Raw genomic sequence first — 17,993 nt, 5'->3', positions numbered from 1 at the left:
GAAGAGAAGGGTAAGGAATAGCAGGCAACAGATGGGGTTTGGGCTTCACCCCTTTAATGCATTAACCAGTGATAGCTTCCCGAGGTTCCTTCCAGGCCAATTTTTCTGAGTCTGTAAATAACAACAAATACTGGTGTAACTCTCCCCAACCCAACTTGGTGTAAACTCTTTTATTCCAGTATAAATGGCTTCTGTTGGAAGCGGCTGCAGTCCAAAGCCAGCAGCTACAACATCTAGAGGGGCAGACAGTACTGCAGAATCGGTATAAACCCTAATCTTTGAGGAACATTGAGAGGGCAATTTTAATGCCAAAAATGGTGGCACTTGGGAAAGAATAGTGAACGTTGGCAACACTGAGAATACGCAGCACATCAGAACCACTCCTTCCTTGTAAAAATGTACAGCATGTGCAAGAAACTAGCTGAAGATGGAAACTAAAGTGAAAATGTAATGCTTGGAAGTATCCTGCAAATTGTAGACCTTTTGCTAATCTGATAATTTTGTTTTGTGATGGTTTCCTGTCCAGTTAATGTAGCTATAGTTAGGGCTACTATTTTGTCATGGAGGTCTTGAAAGTCACAGAAATCTGTGTCTTGGGTCAGGGCCCTTGGGAGCTGCAGGTCCCTCTGGTGCTGATATTGGTTGGAAACTGCTCTGAGTTCCCAGTGGTAGTATTTGGGGAGCTCAGGTGCTCCCAGGTGCCATGAAGAGAAAGGATGCACAAGCTCAGAGCCACATGGCTGGCTGGAATGCCCCACAGTTCCAGATCAGTGTGGGTGGTGGAAATGCCTTACAGCTCCAGCGACAGCAAGGTTCCCAGGAGCTCACAACTGCTACAGTCCGTGAGAGTGTCCCAGATTGTGGAGTTGTGGTAGGGAGACCCAGCAGCTCCAAGCTGGGGCCTCTTGTGTGGGGTGGGGACCCCATTGCTCCCCATTTTGTCATATATATATATATTTATAGTAAAAAAACTCAGATAGGTCACAGGCTTCCGTGAATTTTTATGTATTGCTCGTGACCTATCCATGACTTTTACTAAAAATATATGTAATAAAACCTTAGCTTTAGTTATAGTTAATTGAAAAAGTGCTACTTTATGTTGGGAGTTAAAAACAAATCTTTCCGGTATATGAAATACCTTTCAATGGACCTTTTTTGAAACAGCAAAATGGTCAATGAAATTGCAGTGAGGAAAAACCCTCTGCTTGTATGCATATAAAAAGAAAGAAATGGCCTGTACAGTCAATCAAAAACAAAAAAACAAAAACCTGAGGATTTGAAAGTTTACAAGCAAATTTATAGCAGGATTTTTATACCAATGAAACTGAATAAAGTCACAAGAAAAGTTCCATTTGCCTAATTCTGATTGGAAAAGAGATTTGTGTTCTTCTGAAAAACTTACAGTTCCCTCAAGAACCAGGTGAAATGAGGATTTGTGTCAAGTGATTAAAAAGCAGTAAGTACCACAAGCAAACTTCCAACCCAGAAATCTATTTCCCTTCCTACTCAAGAGGAGTCCATTCAATGAGAACAGGCTGACTATGAATGACTCCAACTGGCTGAACATCCCAAAGCACCACTGTACAAACCATCTGCTGATCATCATAATCTTGTCTTGCTTTCATCCTCCTACTCTAAGCTCAGGTAGAATCCCAAAGATTACCTGAGCCTCCATTTCTTTAAGCATCTCCCCCAGCCTAGACATAGACACCCTTGGTGTGTTTCAGTGAGAATCTAGCAGTATTATGTGTTCCTATGTAAAGACAATTAGTGAATTGTTTCGTACTCCCACTGGGATCCTCTTCAGTCTCAGGTCAACGTCCCTTATGTTAGCTCCCAGCTGATAGCACACCCGATAGATTCCTCACAAGCCTCAAGAATGGTCTGTTTTAGGGTCTTCCTAGGCTTTGACACTTACATTGTCATTTCCAGGAATGCATATGATCAGTTTTTTCATTGAGGATGTAAGTTTTTGGATGTTGCATTGGTGTCTGTGACGTGGATTACTTTCTAAGGGTACATCTGGACTACATGCCTCTGTCGCCAGAGGCATGTAGATTAGGTTACCAGACATAGGAAAATGAAGCAGCGATTATTTAAATAGCCGCTTCATTTTCCTATGTCTGGTAGCCTAATCTACATGCCTCTGGCGACAGAGGCATGTAGTCTAGATGTACCCTATGTTTTTATATCTATGATGGGATACTCAGACAGAACATGGGAAAATTCTGAATCAGGTCTCCCTTCCTCCTTCAAATGGTAATTTGAATAGGGATCAGCCATCTTGCTAGTGGTTGCTCTAACCACTAGGCTATAGAGTCTTTCTAACCCTCTTACTCATCAATTAATAATTCCTCACTTATTTAATTAAAATAGAAAAACTTCAGTAGGAGAGATTGAGGCAGACACATGTCAGAATAAAGCAAAGTCATGTTTGACTCCTGCTGTGACTAAATGCTCTTCTGAAAACCTCTCAGAGAAGGCATTCACATAGTAGCCATCTATAGGGATTTTAGGGCAGACTCAAATGCTAAGGTACATTTGACTGCAGAATAGGCTGTCTACTCTTGAGGCTGGTCAAGAAGTTAGCTTTTCCAGTTCTTTTATGAGGATCTGGGTTTACATTAACTAGATTCTAGATATTTTTCAGAGACATCCAGTTACAAAACTTAAATGGATTTATAGACCTTTTAGGAGAAATTGTCCTCTAATTTGAGAGTTTGAGGAAGCTCTCTCCCAGTGAGGGAAATTTTCCAGTTCTCCTGGAGACCTTGACAAGACATGAGGAGATGAAGGAAACCATAGAGTTTCTGGAGCCAGGTGGCAAATTGTTAATAGGTTTCTCCAAAATTGAGATTAAATTGTGTTGAGTTAACATCTTCAGCCAGTCTGGTAGAGATGATTAACATGGAGGTAGTGGACTACCATCAAACCAACCACTATTCCCACTTTCAACTCCAGGGTGACCAAAATATAAAAATGGGAGATATAAGAACATAGCTCTGATTCCTGAATTATACAACTTTGAACTTTTTTACCTGGTCTGCATAATTCAATTTTCTGCCAAGCTGGGGAGACAAAAACCCCTATCCAGCTTACTGTTCTATTTCTCCTGGGAAGGAGTTTGTAAAGAAGCTAATTAAGTGTATGTCAATTGCATGGAGTACCATTTATTGGCGGCTAAGGAGTGGGGTCACTGAAGGAGGGGTCTTGAATTTGCTTATAGGGACCCTCTTTTGGCAAATAGGAATAGTCATAGTGGGACCCCTGAGAAGACTGCAGCAACCTCAAATGTATCTCACCATAAAATATCTCAAGGCAGCGCCTTATTTTGTTAACTGTTGCCCATGTGCCAGTTTGCCTGACTCTGGTGATTTCTATCCATATAGTTTTTTTATACCAGTATTATTAAAGTGACACACACTTAAAGCAAGGACAAGTGAAGTGAGGAGCCTGCTGATTATTCATAACGTAGTGAAAGACATGGGCTCCCTCTGGATTCAACCAAAGCGCTGCTATGGAGTTGGCATACCCTGCAAATTTTAGGTATGCAAGTTCAGTTAGAAAAACAACCCTATCCTGGGAGACCATCTCGATTACAACAATGTTGTGGCGTACTGAGATGAAGGAGGGCCACTCATGTGGCCTACTCACTAGCCTCGTTTGCCCATCGCTGGTTTAGAGTGCTGTGGTTAGGAATGCTCCTTGCCTAATTAGAGGTATCATGCAAGATCTTGATGGATCCGGGGACCAGCTGAAGGGGACTTTTGAAGGAAACGATAAAGATAAAGAGTAAAAGGACCACCAGTTAGAGAAATGCCTCAACCAGACCTTAAAAAGTCAGTTCAAAAGTTTCCCTATGCTTCTGTCACTTAGACCCACTACTCTCTTCTCTTTTCAGCCATAATGGTTCTCTAGTCATTTATTGGCTTCCTTGGCTCTGTTTGCAGCCCCCAGGGATCATGGAACTAATGAAGGACCTGTGGGATATGGTGAGTGTCATACGGGTACCAGTAACTCTATAGGGTAGGCCATGACCCAACAGTCTCCAAATTCCTATCATGTTCTTGCTGGGCAGTCCACAGGCCTAACAGCTGCGTAACAGCCGTCATTTCCCAGGGCTTCCTGGCTTCTCTCAGGTGGAGAGGGAAAATGATAGGGGGATGCAGGTTCTTCCTCTTCACTGGGCCCTGGCACAGGGCCAAAGGAGGGAGAAGTGTTTCAATCTCCTATTGCACCACATCAACCTCTCTTGCACCACTTTCTATTTCCCTGCTGCTCTATTTTCAGTTTGGGACATGACCACACCACGCTGCCCCAGCCAAGAGTTCCTAATCAATCTCAACAGTTTAGATAGTCATATGGGTACTTCTCATCTCACTTCTCCATATCCAGTTGTTCTCCCCTTCAGGGAGCAGAGGAGAGAAAAGGGAAGCTCTCTGCACAGGTTTTATACATAGTCCAAACCCTTCTCCTCTGGATTGCTCTGTCCCACAAGTAACAGACCAACTTCCTTTTGGCAGACAGCCTTTCTTTTCTCCTCCTGCTTGACTCCTTCCACAGCATGGGGTAGGGGTGGGAAAAGGGGTCGGGTCAGGGCCCTGTTTGCTCAGTACAGTCCCATTATTCCCCACCTATTGTGGAGTCTATAATACAGATTCCCAAGACTGGAAATGTCATTCAATGCCTAATTCAACTGTGAGAGAGATTTGGTTCTCAGGGTTTTGTGGCTTGGGAATCTTTGCTTAAGCAAAGCCAAGTATTTGTGTTAATGTAGTGCCTGAAGGATGGCTAGACACAGTACAAACAGGTAGTGAGCACCAGAGAGCTTGCACTTTAAATATGCAACATATACAAAGATTGTATCTGCTCTACAAGCTTGGGGGTGGAAATACTGTGTAGTCATAGTATCATGCACACTCGCAATGGAGACACAGCTGAGCTGTGCCCACTGGTTTCAGGTAGGTTAGTATCTGGCACAGCTAATTCATCCCACCGCTGCTTGTACTATCATGGCTATGCTGCTCCTTGTGCTTGAACCAGGTCAATGAGAACTAGAGTGAGTATGCACACACGAGTAGGGGAATCACACCCTTTGTTTGTAGTGTAGACATAGCCAAAGGCTGGGTGACTAAGTGATTTGCCTAAGGTCAATCGGTTAGTGACTTAGCCAGAAACAGAAGGCAGGCCTTCTTTTACGTATATCGATGGCCTATCTGTTGGACCACAGGGCTTTTCTCACCCCTTTCCTGAATCTGTATCTCTTTATTTCTGTTTTCTTTTCCTCCCTCTAATTTCAATGATATGACAAGGAGCTAAGATCTTAGTAAATGAATTCATTGGCAATGTATGGCAAACACAGTCATATCAAAATACCTTTGAAAACTAAAGGCACTATAATGGAGTTACTAAAATCATTGTTATTTAGATCTGATTTTTTTTTTTTACTTCAGTGTCTCTCTGTGACATTTCTGATACCACTTTCTGAATTAACCCAGTGGGCAAACTGGCTTTTAGAAGGGATCATGATTTGTTTTTAAAGTAGAGCATCTGATATAAAGAACACCTAACTGTACAGTATGGTGTCTGTGACCTACATGATTTTCACTTACAGACTCAGATCTTGCAATCCTTCTTACCCAGACAGCACTTGGCTGCTGCCCACCAGTGGTGCATTACAGGGAATACATGAAAAAGAAAAGAGAAAAACAGTCTAATAATTTTATTACAGTAACAGCAATGACATATGTTACGTGCAAGATTTTATTAGTTATGTCCCTGTCAGAGAAAATCATTAATGAAAATATAATAAAAATAGATATTTATACACTACATAATTCTTGTTATATTTTCTTTGTCATTTTGGTTGTTAACTTCTTTTCCACAATGACATTTTGATGTAAGACTATTAAAGCAATGCTTCTGAACACACACCAAAGTCGCTACAACCATATTTATTGTGTTTTCATTTTCCACGATATTTGCACAGTAATTATACACATATTTTGTGGGTTACTGAGTATTATATCAATAGTCTAGCAAAAACTGAGTATCTTACTTGCTATTTAAATGCTAGAAATAATCAAATCTTTATATTTAAGAAAATGCTTCAGTCATTTTAAATATTGAAAAGGCTGATAAACTTCTCAAGCTTTGCTAGGTTAATGGTTCCCTAAACCTGTCAATAAACATCCTAATTAATCACTGTGCACATAAGTTAGAAAGTAAAATATTAAACAACAAAATTTCCATATTCTTCATATTATTCAGATTTACTATATCACATAGAAACAAAATCAATTTTTGCCAACACAAAAAAAGATTCACATACTTCATTAAGATTTACTCACATCTCAATATCAGATATCTATTAAAAATTAAAATGCCCATTTCTTTCCAGATTAAGGGCCTGATTCTTCACTGCCTTGCTTCATGTGTCATCCTCTATACTTTTCTTTTTATGGGCTTGGATGTAAGTATTAATATCCAGACAAAGAAGTAATTTAACAAAATTTGTTTCACCTTCAATGTGTGTCAACTTCCAAATATATGCTTCTGTCCTATTCAGGTACACAATCACACTTTTGTCTCTGACTGCCTTCTAGTCATACAATAAGCTCTGGGACTTTATTTCAAAATAACCACCCTCTCCAAGGCTGAATTTATAAGCAGGGCATGCATGCTACCAAGCCTATTATTTTGAAATAATGGGCTGCAGAATCTGAAATCTGTACTCCTGTTTTACATCAGGAGTAAAGCTTATTCTGAAATAGTTATTTCAAAATAACAGTAGTGTGGATGCTCTGGTGCTGGTATTTTGAAATAATTACTCCCCAGAGTAATTTGCCTTAATTACTCCCCAGTGCCTTCTGGGGCTCTAAATCTGAGGTGGCACATCCACATTAATTAGCCTGACTTGGACTAATTTTGAGGCTTCTCCATAATGTGGTCATGCTCGTTCGAATTTGTTAAATCGGAGTTAAGTCAAATTTAGTAATTTCAAAATATTTTTCTAGTGTAGACATGGCCTAAGTGACATTACTCACATCTATCATATGTAGTTTGCTCTCTCTCTCTCTCTCTCTCTCTCATCTTCCCCTTAGGGAGAGAATTACCTCTGAAGTGTAGAGTTTAATTTTGATAGGGATTAGGGTGTTCTTTTTGAAGGGTGAACATTACATTGTCCTACTGTGTTTGAGAAGGCAAAAATGAAGCTATGTAACTTGCACTTGAAACAAAAGTTGATAAAGTTTGTGATGGTTTTTTGCGCCTGTGGAAATTTGTTCCACAGTCCACTCCCAAAATAGTTCTGCTTTCTGCACAGATGAGCTTTCCCCCTGTGATAAAGATCTTGGTGCCAAAGGATTGGAGTTATCAATCACAATGTTCATCCCAGAGCATGAGGTGACCTATTAGATATGCTATGCCATTGAGCACCTGGAGAAGAGACTGACACTCTGAAATTGACTAGGTATCTATGGCAATACAGAGTAGAGAGTAGAGGACAGGTTTGCCGAGTGTTGTATAATCACTAAGGGCTGATGTTGTCATGTCCATGTTGTTACCATTGTTCAGATAGGAGATTAGGAAAGAGAGTGCCACCAGGGCCAGATCATTATCTACCACAACAGGATGGAGTCTCAATAGGAGATGATGGAAAGCATCACTCAGAGATGCTGCTAAGAAAGAGCTTGGCAAGCACATTAGCCATGCCAGATGAATGGATGGATGACCTATGATTTTGCCTTTAGACTGCACAGTACACATTCTGAACAACAGCTAACAAATATTTTGACATTTCTAAATCAACGTTGTTCTGAACTTTCCATTCCCCCTCCCCACAAGAATAGTAATTATTATTTTTTAATCAACCTTTCATCCTGAATCAGAATCAAACAAGTTTTGGAACACTGGAATTTCTTTGGGACAGAAACTCTGGTCTTCATTACGCTGTATTGCTGACCTACCTTAGCAGCTTTGGGAATGGCATTAGTCATAGCTCCACGAGGAAGAGAGGGGCTATGGAAAAGGATTCTCTGGGAGCATTACAGATGAAGGCAAAGCTCTTCCAATCTGTCACTCTCAGCAGCAGCCATCTGCAACTGCAAACCTTGTAACCCAAAATGCAACACCAATGAGGCAGACATCCTCCTGGGTGTGGAATTATTTTACAATTGATGACAGTGAACATACAAGGGCAATATGTCAGCATGTGCAAGTTTGAGGTCACTCTTGGTTGTGACCTCAGCTGCTTAGGGACCTCATGCATGGTCAAGCATGTAGATCATAACCACCTGACACATACCATTATCTCAGCTCAGGAAGAGCAATTGGGCGACAGAGCTGCAGGTGTCATTGCAAGTGTTGATCACAAGGATGTCATCCAATTGTTCCAACAGCAATCACTGCTAATAACTGGGAGCCCATAGAGGAGACAGCAATAGGCCTGAATGTTCCCTATAGCTATGTTGCTGATCACAGCCTGTGTTAAGAGATTAGCAGTGGATCTGCTCCTTTTCTCCTACATAGAGGATAAGGGCTTCAAGGGGTTTTCTGCTCTTGGAAGATACTTAAATAGTTTTTGTGTTATGAGGAGTAACAAAGGAAGCCACTGTCTGGCACTGTACATTCCTGAGCAGCAGCAACAAATGCAGCATCACACTCATTTAACAGCACATCACGCCGCAGGTGTGTTTTGGGAAAAAAGCACCCCTCAAGTAACATGCTGGAGAAACATGTTACTGAGGAGCATCTGAAATTATTTTCCATCACTTGGCTGTGTGACTTCTGGCAGTCGTTGAACATCAGAGAAGCAGTGTATGTTTGCTGTGTCAGACATGTTGCTTGTCTTCTGCATGGTCTCAATTTGTGGTCAAGGAACTCCTGGAGTCATATGATCTCTGTTGTCACAGCTGACAAGAGCTGTGGTTGCTTCAGAAAGCCCATGCCAAACACCACTCACAGGCTATGTGTACTTTATGAGCTAAGGGTGTGGCTCCCAGCTTGAGTTCACACACTCACAGTAGTTTAGTGAAAGATTACACAAGTGTAACTAATAATGCAGTAGTGGAAGCCAAGAAGCACATCTAAGCCATGCCAAGTACAAAGCCCATGGGTACATACTCCAAACAACTGAGTCATGTTTTCACTGCTGCTGCCTGTGCTATTGTGGCTACCCTCTTATTTATATGTGCACTACCATGCAGCCTGGATGCTCTCTTGCACAAAAGTGCATTGCTTTTGCAATGAGCTTTTGTAGTGTGGAAGTGCTTTTGAAGATCACTTCTGCAAAAAGCTTCTTGTGCAAGAAGCCTGCAGTGTAGGTGTAGCATCAGTTACAGCCTATGGCATTTTAATGAGTCCACAAATCTCCCCAGTTGCTACCAGAGCCTTTCTTGCCTCATCCTTACCTGTGTCATGCCTTACACCCTGTTACATTCCTGTGCTGTAATAAAGACAGTACATGGAATGATTTCTATCAGTGATCACCTTAGGGTGCACACATGAACACCTTTGAAATTGATCTGCCCACTGCCTCTTTTTCTTCCCCCCGCCCCTCCAATTTTTTTCTTTCTCCCTTTTCCCCCTCCTTCCTTTATTTATTTTTGGTTCTGGACATACAATACTCTGGTAATTTGAAGAAGTCAGCGGTGCCCATGAAAGCTCATGATACCATCCACATGTTTTGTTTGTCTTTAAAGTTCTACCAGACTATTTGTTGTTTTTAAATCTTTAAAATATGTTATCATCATGTGAACTGAATTACTGGGGTTTTTTAAATTTATTTAAGCCAGGGATCACAGATTGAGCAGAAGAGGGACAGACAGATTAGTTATCTACCAACATTCTGTTTTTCTGATTCTCTCCCACTCTAGTTCCAAATCTGGTGTTTGGGGAGAGTAAAGAATAGATATATTTGTTTTGTTCCAAACATAATGCAAAAGCTGCACACAGGTGGGTGTATGTGTGTGATGCCATTATATTTTATTTATTGTTCAATGTACGCAGCTTATAATTTTACTACTTTCCCACAGCATGCCACTGTCAGTCTTTTGAAAAATTTTTTTTGTCAGTTTTCAAAAATGAAAACTTAAAATTTCAAAACAAGTTTTTGAAACAACTATTGAGACTCCTAAAAAGCACCAAAATTGGAAAATTTTAGTTCAATCTGGAAATCCATCATCAACACCAAATCTTCGTTTCAAATTCAAAATAAATTCCCCCCACCCCTCCGCAAAAAAAACTGTTCAGTTTAAGATATGTCATCCTCAGCATTTCTTGTCAGCAAAGTACCAACCAATACTGCCTGACTGCTGTGGCAGTTAAAGCATATTTTCCTTCCTTAATGCTAACTCTGTACTTCTATCTCCTTTTCAAAAATACATTTAAGAGTCTTTCTGTATTTCTTCTTTTTATTAATATATCATCTTAATAGCAGTTTCAAAATATACATTTTGAAGAACCAGCTTCATTATTCTTTGGAATATGTCAAGTGCACTAGCTATGACATATTGCTTAGTATCTTTCATTCTAATTAGCCTTTTATATCTATTCACTGTAAGAAATATTTTAGAATATGGTTTTAATTTTATTTGTTGAGAAGCCTGAGACTGGTTACAGTTTTTGGGTAATAAAACTTGAGGGTTTGATATTGGATACTGATCTACTTCCAATTGGAGGCCTTATAGTCTAGTATAATATAATTCTCTCACACAGAATTGGTGCAGCTCATTTCTGAATGTTTACAGTTTCAATTATAACATGCTTCTGCAGTTCTTCTACTGAATTTCTGAAATTTAAGGTAAAAAAGCTCATGATATCATCTACATGTTTTGTTAGTTTTTAAAGTGCTATCAGACTATTTGTTGTTTTTAAATCTTTAAAATATGTTATCATCATGTGAACTGAATTACTGGGTTTTTTTTTAATTTATTTAAGCCAGGGATCCCAGAGTGAGCAGAAGAGGGACAGACAGATGAGTTATCTACCAACATTCTGTTTTTATGATGCTCTCCCACTCTAGTTCCAAATGTGGTGTTTGGGGGAAGTAAAGAATAGATATATGTCCTTTAACATATAGTTTTGTTGTTCTGCTTTACACATTTGTATCTAGAACAGATTTTTCTTGGTCCATTTGGTTTTGCCATTGGATCTAACACGTCGTGCATTTTGCTTCAGTCCAGCTTTACCATGTTAAACCAACTTATGTCTATTAGTAAAGGTTCATTTCTTTCTGTAGCAATTAACAGCAATCAGCTAGCCTTGTATTTCATGCATGCATCCTAGAGTGCAACTGTTGTACGGTATTCACATTCAGCCTGCATACACGCACTATTTTGATTTAACAGTATCCCAGGGCTCTCATCAAAGGTGGACACGTTTAACTGCGTGGAATGGAAGCTCTCCTAAAAGTCAGATTGAACGATAACAACCAGAGTAACTCTTCACATTTCCATATGAATGAAAGAAGTCAGCACATAGTGATGTTTAGAAACTTCCTCCATTTCCATCTGAAAGTGAATCAGTTCAGATTTAAATATAATCTCCCCTGTAAGACCTATCAGAGTTTTGCTTGGCACTGACTGACTTTCCTTGGTTACCCAAAGCTGCTCATTGAATATGCCATGATTTAAGGAAGCCTGAGGGCATGAGCACTCCAAGCATCTATGGCTAGCACTACATTAAGCATGTTTGTGATCTTGCATTTCATAGATCATTCGAAAAAGAAAGTGAGAGCAAGTACTTCTGAACAGTTTAGTTATTCATTGGCAAGAAATAAGATTTACTAGATGCCTATAGAAATATTTGGAAATCTATTTCTCTCTTCTTCTTTCCCTATTCACTGTATAATCACTGATTTAGTTGGGGTTGGTCCTGCTTTGAACAGGGTGTAGGGCTAGATGACCTCCTGAGGTCTCTTCAACCCTAATTTTCTAAGATTCCGTGAAAAGAAAAGTTTAATAAAAAGATCACTTTTTAAGACAGTGAGTAGCTGAAGAGACATCCCAAAAGTGGCCCAAAATTTGACACAAAAGTAGTACCTCAGTCCTTACATTTGGTAACACTGGGTTCTGTTACTAAATTGAAAAAGGAAAAAATAAAACAAGGTAAAAAAAGATATTGATTAATTACAAGATACTTCTCTTAAGTTACAGCTCTGCTTTACCTCCCCAACTTCTTACCTTCCCTTGCTGTGCAAATGATTAATCAGGTTTCTAGAATGTCACAGCCCAACAGACACAAGAAGTTTGTTCCCTTTCACCGCTTATCACGTAGCCAGAATAATGCAATAAGATTTCTTTATGATTTTAATATATTATTTAAAAAATATTATATCATTTAAAATATAATTCCTTATAAATGAGGCACTTCTATAAAGATGGTATGGAAATATATTTAGCAACCAAGATGTTTAGTCACATGTTGTACCAGGTGATTGAGTGCAGACTGAACAATGTAACAAAGGCAAACATCATAGAGGCTTAAAACATATGGAATCCAGCAATTGGCTACCCTTCACAGCAGTCATGGTGAATTCCCAACCGGGGGCATTTGATGAATCTGTAACCGAGACTAAACATGGAAAATTCACACCAAATAGTTAGTCAAAGACTGACTGAAACAATCAAAAATAGGATTAAAATGTAAAAAAAAAAAAAAAAAAAAAACCACCTTTAATATAGTTGTGCTTATCATTCGATATCTGTATCTCTGTACACAAATATAACAAGCAATATACTATATATCAGTCAGGATTTTTGGCGCGCATAAAATACTAGACAAAAATCTCAAAGACAGAGAAATGAATAGTTAAGCTACCCAACAGTGCATATCTCATATTCTTTCTCCCAGAGAAGTGTGCCTTACCATTAGCACAACAACCAGACATTGCAAACAATGAACCAGAGCCTTAACTCTGCCTCAGTAAGAATGTAAGGCTATGTCTAGACTAAATGGCTCCATCGATGGAGCCATGTAAAATAGTTTATTCAGAATAGTCAAAGAAGCGGGGATTTAAATAATCCCCGTTTCATTAAAATAAAAATGGCCACTGCGCTGTGCCGACGATCAGCTGATCCAGCACAATGCGGCAGTCTAGACGTGGCATAGTCGACAAAGGAAGCCTTTGTTGACCACTCCGGTATGCCTCGTGAAACGTCGATGGAGCCATGTAGTCTAGACATAGCTAATTGTTCCAGCACTACTTTCCCTAAAGTCTCCCCATCCTTACTACAAACATCTCACTCTCCCTTCGTCCCCCCCACCTCTTTGTGCAAATTTTCAGGAAACCATGTCTCCTTAGGTCTGGGGAACAGATATTCTATTAATTAAAAAGACTGCGTACATCTTGGAGGGTATTCGTTGCTGCATCACCCTGATGGAATGGATTTCACATTTTTGTATGTGGTAAAATGGAGGGTAGAACAGAAATTTGACATTCTTACACTCAAGGCCGGCCCACAACATTTTGGCACCTGAAGCAGGGAGCTCAAATGACACACCTATGTCCCCTTGCTGCACCAGCAGCAGACACAATTTTCTAGACTCTGGGTCCTAGAGCTCCCCCCCACCCCAGTCTGACACCTGAGGCGTCTGCCTCCGTTCACCCCATAGTAAGGCACACCCTGCTTACACTGCAGTCAAGCTGAAACTTGAACCAAATATTTCTCAAACCAATTAAACCACTAGAATAGTTCCTTCCCTCCCCCCGAGGGGAAGAGTACCCGGAAGAGTATTCACACAGTAAATAAAACTGCATTTTTTGTGTGTTTGACAATTGTACTTTCTTATGTCTAGCCACAGAGGACTGGGATGGTATCTGCATACCCAAATGCAAACCAACTGCAGTGATGCAACATGACTAGAAATATTTAATAATCTGAGAATACAGAAAGTTGCAACAGGAAAAAGGTTGATGTCATTTAAATCAGAACCATAGAAATGACGCAGTGTAACTTCCTCTTATCCTCATTTCAGTTATGCTCTAACTGGAACAGATGTCTCTGCTTTCTGGGGCAATGGGAATATTAGGACTAATTGTTGGCATCATTGATTGGAAAATTGAATGTTTTCAGAGGGCACTAAAGTGTGCATTCACCCAGGGGATATAAAATGGAGTTTTGTGAAATAAAAATACACCATATTTTCTTTTTTTTTAACTTGAATTTCAGTGCTTCAGGCCTTGCTAAAGCATATACCAAAAAAAGAAGTTTTGATTTTTGATAAGAAATGACACTTATTTATCTGTATCATTCATTATTTTTCACATTTCAGACCCACTCAAACAATCTGACCCTTCGCTGAAAGCAACAAAATTGCATGTCCATCTATAAAACACTATTTTGCTTGGGGCAATACATCTTGAGCATGTGTACAGCAAATCTCAGTGCATTTAAAAATTAAAAATTTAAAGTCTGAGAATGGGCTCATCCAGCTCTCAGGCCCTTACTTCAGGCTTTGAGGGGAATTTAATGTGTTAAAACATTGCAGCCAGAAGGAAGAGGGAAGCGCACATCGGCAAAAGGGAAAAACGTAACAGTGATGTGATTTATGATGTACATGTAGGACAACAAAACTTGTAATTCTCTCCCAGGAATGGAGTCATATGTACTATTTACCCTAATTCTATCATAATTGGGCAAATCTTGTCTGACAGTTGTAAATATGAGTAAACCACAAAACTTGAGGGCAGAGGGGGAGCATGGGATCAATTTTTTCTACCATAGTTCTGGCTTCTCTACAAACAAAAGGTTCCACCCTCTGTGTGGGTACTTCCAGAGTGTCCTGTACTTGCACAGAAGCCAACTGCTGATGAAGCTTCACAACATCTCAGGAACAAACTCCAATATAGATGCCAGTCCATCGATCTCCCTCGTCTGCTGCCAAAGAGAGGGCTTTTCTCAGTTGTGTCTCACCATTTGGAAGTGAGCTTTTGCCAGTTTCAGTGTTAACACTGGCTGTTGGAGCAATAGGCCTACAATGGAGAGCTTTATTTATGATTTATAGCTAGTATTAAAATTCTGATCCCTTTAGTACCATTTACTATTGGACTGTTTCTGCAAGTGTGGCACCAACAGGCAGAATTGAACTTGAGACCTCTGGAGCTTAGTGCTTGAGACTCTACAGCAGGAGTGGGAACAAAATGTCCAGGGGCCAGATGCCTTGTCTGGATCTTTGGCCAGCTTTGGTGGGGTACAGTGCTGGCACTCCAGCTCCAACCCTTCCATTCCCCCATGGAGCTGGAGCAAACAACATCTACTAACCCGGGCATTCCTAGGTTTGGTGTGCGAGGGGCATGTGGTAAGTGTCTTCTTCTCAGTCAAGGGCCACCATTCAAAGACAGGATACTGGGCTAAATGGACCCTGGGTCTGACCTAGTATGACCGTTCTTGTGTTCTTAAATAAAAGATTCATTTTAAAACTTTGCAGAATTACTGTATATAACTTTCCCTATTTAAACAGGGAGTCCCAAATTTAGAGAGATTCTTCTGGAAAAGAGATTGACAAAACAGTAAGGCATGTCTACGCTAATGAATTTACAGTGAGTGCATGCCCATGTTGTACTGCAATCCCTTCCTCATTCCCACAATTCATAGTGGTAGATGGTGGCAAGTTACATAGCGGATTAGCTATCCCTGGCATACTGCTCTCACAGTGTTAGAGCATCAATTTTATTTTTTGCTTCTCATTTGTGTGTGTCCCCTGACTGATTTTTGTGTGGGTCAGTGGCTCCCAACCCTGCTCTATAGCCACCACACCCAGATAACATGTGAGTTACACAAGGTACTGAATAGTGCCTATTGTGAGGAACTGAATGCTCCCAACTCTCATTATTTTAAATGGGAGTTTGGGATGGTTTGCTTCTATTTATCCATCTATATTAGGCTTTTATACTGCCACCCAGTACAATAAGATCGGAACACTTTCCTTGATTTTTTTGTAAATGTCTAGATTTCCTTCTTATTCCTCTTAACTTCCTGCTTTTCTAGACGCACCCATAGGCTACGTCTACACTGGCCCCTTTTCCGGAAGGGGCATGTTAATTTCAGCTATCGCAATAGGGAAATCCGCGGGGGATTTAAATATCCCCCGCGGCATTTAAATAAAAATGTCCGCCGCTTTTTTCCGGCTTTTAGAAAAGCCGGAAACGAGCGTCTACACTGGCCCCGATCCTCCGGAAAAAGCGCCCTTTTCCGGAGGATCCTACTTTGAAGTAGGAATAAGATCCTCCGGAAAAGGGCGCTTTTTCCGGAGGATCGGGGCCAGTGTAGACGCTCTTTTCCAGCTTTTCTAAAAGCCAGAAAAAAGCGGCGGACATTTTTATTTAAATGCCGCGGGGGATATTTAAATCCCCCGCGGATTTCCCTATTGCGATAGCTGAAATTAACATGCCCCTTCCGGAAAAGGGGCCAGTGTAGACGTAGCCTATGGGTGCGTCTAGAAAAGCAGGAAGTTAAGAGGAATAAGAAGGAAATCTAGACATTTACAAAAAAATGGGGCCAGTGTAGACGTAGCCATTATGTATATGGTAGATTACAATGTTATGTAAACATAGGAATTCATGTACTTCAAGGCCAGAAGTTACCATCATGATGATCTAGTTTGACTTCCTGCATATTGCAGCCACAGAGCCTCCCCCACTTATTCCTGTAATAGATCCATAACTTCTGGTTGAGTTAATGAAGTCTTCAAATGATGTTTCAAAGACTTCAGGATACAGAGAATCCACGCAAGAAACAAAAATAAAAACAAAACCCTATAGTCTCTGGTAATCTGACTAAAAGCAAAATTCTTTCTTAGGATGATTAGTTAGACTTCAGAATGTGGGCAAGACCTATTAGTCAGACGTCCAGGAAGGATTCATCTATCTTAACTGAGAGCCCTCCCCATTTTGTGTCCTGTCTCCAGCAATTAAAGACATTTGCTGCTATCAGTCACAGATTAGTTACATGACATTTTAAGCAGTCCTGTCACTTCATAAATTTATCAAGCTCAATCTTGAAAACAGTTAGTAGTTTGTTTTTGTTTGTTTGTTTGTTTTCCCCAGCTGCTCCCATTGGAAGCCTTTTCTGGAACTTAATTTCTCTGATGGTTAGAAACATTTATATACCTTCAAGACAGAACTTATTGACTGTCAGTTTATGTCCAGGTGTTCTTGTGTCCACATTGGTCCTTAACTTAAATAACTCGCCTCACCCCATGGCATTTATGCCTTTGATGTATTTAGAATCACATTTCCTCAGAATTCTTTTGGCTGAGCTAAACAACCCAAGCTCCCTGTTGTCCCTGAATCTCCTCTCATAAGGGAGGTTGTCCATTCCTCAGACCATCCTAGTAGCCTATTTCTGCCCACATTGCATTTTGAATGTATCTTTCTTAAATATGGGAGAGCTGAATTGAACACAATATTCCAGATGAGGTCTCAGAAGTGCCTTGCATAATGATAATTTTCCTATCTCTGCTGAAAATACCTCATAGAATGCATCCTAGATTTGCATTATCTTTTTTTCACGGCTATATCACCTTGGTGAATCATAAGTAAACCTGTGATCAACCAATATACCTGCATCTTTCTCCTTTTCTGTCTCTTCTAACTATTAAAACTCCAGTTTATAGCAAAAAAGTTATTATTAGTTTCTAAGTACATTACTTTGCATGTTACACTTCTAAATGTCATCCCATTTCCTTTATTCTAGTTTTCAAGTTTGCCATGGTTCTTATGTGATATTCTGCACCTTTTCTGTATTGGCTGTTCTACACAATTTTATGTCATCTGCAAATGTGATTAGCACACTACCACTTTTTGTGTCAATGTCATTAATAGAAATGTTAAATAAGATTGGTCCTGAGACCAATTCCTGAGACATTCTATAGTAAACACTCTTTGGCCTGACAGACCAAAACTTGACAGATTTTTTTACCCGGTCTCTACTCTTGATAAATAAAGATAAATCCAGCTGCAATTTTGTATATATGCAAGCAATAAGTAGTTA

The sequence above is a fragment of the Pelodiscus sinensis genome, chromosome 2 (genome assembly GCF_052426305.1).
Source record: "Pelodiscus sinensis isolate ZL-2025 chromosome 2, ASM5242630v1, whole genome shotgun sequence".
In the NCBI taxonomy this organism is placed as follows: Eukaryota; Metazoa; Chordata; order Testudines; family Trionychidae; genus Pelodiscus; species Pelodiscus sinensis.
Note: the sequence above shows the minus strand (reverse complement) of the source record.